A 2,730-nucleotide genomic window follows, 5' to 3' on the forward strand; every position below is an offset into this window, starting at 1 on the left:
AAATTTCTAAACAGATAATTGATAAAATTATGAAAAACGAAAACATTCAAAATACTTGCGATTCACGCACTTTGAATTATTATTTTCAAAATTCTTGTAATTATCTGTGCAAAACTTGCATTAAATATGTAAAAGAACGTAAAATTCCTAAGCTTGCTACAAGTTGGGGCTTAAAATTACCGCCGGTTCCTGAATGCATTACAAGACTTAATGATATTGAAGAAAGAATAGTTTCTCCTTATGTTGCTTTCCAAAAGGTTGTTCTCATGTCAAAACGTGCTTGTAATCCACAGCTTGGAATGAAAGGTAGTGCAATTCATGTGCCTAGTAGTGTGCCCCTAATGGTTTCGTCTTTGCCAAGACAACTAAATAATCTTGATGTTATACCTATACCGGTGGAATTCAAACGACATATGGGTCACTCTTCCACATATATTAGTGGATTGGTCCGTGCGTCATATGTATCAGAAGCTCTTGATTATTTGAAAAATACTGATTTATACAAAAAACATGACATACAAGTTTCTTCTCATGAAATGAGAATTTTCACGGAAGAAATCAATCGGAACAATGTCATAAATTTAGATGACAGTGAAAATCAAGTTGCTACAAGCGACGAAGGTAATATTAGGGATAATCAACCCTGTTCTGGATTAGAACAAGAAGTGAATCTGAATTTACAATTTGACGGTTTAGAGGTCGATGATGAATTTTATGAACATTTGGTAGATGATGATGATGAATGTTTACTTTTCGACTTCAATCAACAAACGGCACAACATGCCACTATTGTTATGGCTCCAGGACAAAATCACTGGCCTGTTTCAGTTCACATTCAACCAGATGTTGAGTGTTTTTGTTTTCCAAAAATTTTTGCTGGAAAAAAAAGGCAAATACTTAACAAAAATATTACGAGATCTGATTTAATTAAATGGGAAGTACGCTGCCACACAGTAAAAATTTCGGCATTCAGAATTTTATATTTGGCCAAAATCAAATTGGAATCAGAAGTTCTTAGTTCAACTACACTTACACTAAAAAAGAAATCTAATGCTAAAGGTGTTACAGTTGAGGAAGCATTGAATCCCCAGTTTATTACAGAGCTTAGGCAGCATAATGATGGGTTGAATTTTTTAAAGCACATCAGATGTTCTCCAAGTTTTTGGAGCTCGAAGAAAAAGAATCTCTTTGCGATGTTGCGGCAGTGCGGAAAACCTATGTTTTTCTTAACCGTGTCTGCAGTTGAAAATAAATGGCCTGAATTGATACAAGGTTTGGTATTGAAGACTACAGGGAAACAAATTTCGTTATTGCAAGCTCTTAACCTTCCGGAACAACAAAAACACGATCTTATCAAAGAAAATCCTGTTTACTCAGCATTGTACTATGATTTTAAAATTACTGAGCTAATAAAACTAATGAAACAAAGCTCAGGCCCATTCCAACCGTATAAAATAACAGACTTTTACCGAAGGCGCGAATTTCAAATGAGGGGATCTCCCCACGATCATATGTTACTGTTCATTGAAGATGCACCTTGTCTAGATTTAAATGATGAAGATAGTATAAAAGCTTTTGAAAAATTTGCAGATACATTTATCACATGTCAGTATGACGCTGATAATCCACTTTGTAAATATTTGCGTCACAAGCACACTGATACATGTTCAAAAGGACGAAGTAATAAAAACACATGTAGATTTAATTTTCCAAAATTTGTTCTATCAGAAACTAAAATTTTAAAACCATTGCCGAAGAACGAAATTACTGCAGCGGTTAAGAGAAATCTACAGAAAATAAAAGAAACGATGGAAGTTCTATATTCAAGTAAAGAAAGATCAAATCTTAGTTTTGAAGAAATTTTAGAAAGCTTAGATTTGACAAAAGATGATTACATTAACGCTTTAAGAGCTTCTATAAGTAAAGTTACAATATTTTACAAACGCAGGAGTTGTGAAGTTGATATCAATTCTTATAATCCAATAATATTGAATTTAATGGAATCAAATACAGATTTGCAACTTATTCTAGATGAATACGGCGTTGCAGCATACATTGTTGATTACATAGCTAAGTCTGAATCAGGACTCTCGAAGCAATTGAAAGAACTGCAAAATGAATTAGATAAAAGAAATACTACTTATCTTGAAAAGTTAAGGACAATTGCTAACAAATTTATCAATTCGAATCTAATGAGTGTCAGCGAAGCTATTTATCACTGTTTAAGTATTCCTTTGTCCCATTTCAGTCGAACTCATATATATATCAGCACCTGTAAATCTGAAGATAGAGTAGTTTTTCTTAAATCAGAAAAACAATTAAGATCAATGTGCAAAGATAGTACTGATATCGCTGGTAAAGATATCATAACATATTATGCGGAACGGGTAGATTTACAGAACATTTGTTTAGCTGAGTACGCTGCATTTTATTTTAAAACTAAAGGAAAAAGACGTCCTGATAAGAACAGGTCAGAGATTTCTGACGAAGAAGAGGACATTGAAGAAACAGAAGTAGATAGAGAAAATCCTAATCATAAGAGAAGAAAAATAGCTCGGATTCTAAGATATAATCGATACAAAATCGAACAAGATCCCGACAATTATTATCGAGAGCAACTACTTCTATTCTATCCTTGGAGAAATGAAATCAATGAAATTGAAACAGTAAACTGGTTGGAAGTGTATAATAATAACCTAGGTGTTATTACTAGAAATCGTTCTAAATTTC

The sequence above is a fragment of the Uranotaenia lowii genome, unplaced genomic scaffold (genome assembly GCF_029784155.1).
Source record: "Uranotaenia lowii strain MFRU-FL unplaced genomic scaffold, ASM2978415v1 HiC_scaffold_183, whole genome shotgun sequence".
NCBI classification, from domain to species: domain Eukaryota; kingdom Metazoa; phylum Arthropoda; class Insecta; order Diptera; family Culicidae; genus Uranotaenia; species Uranotaenia lowii.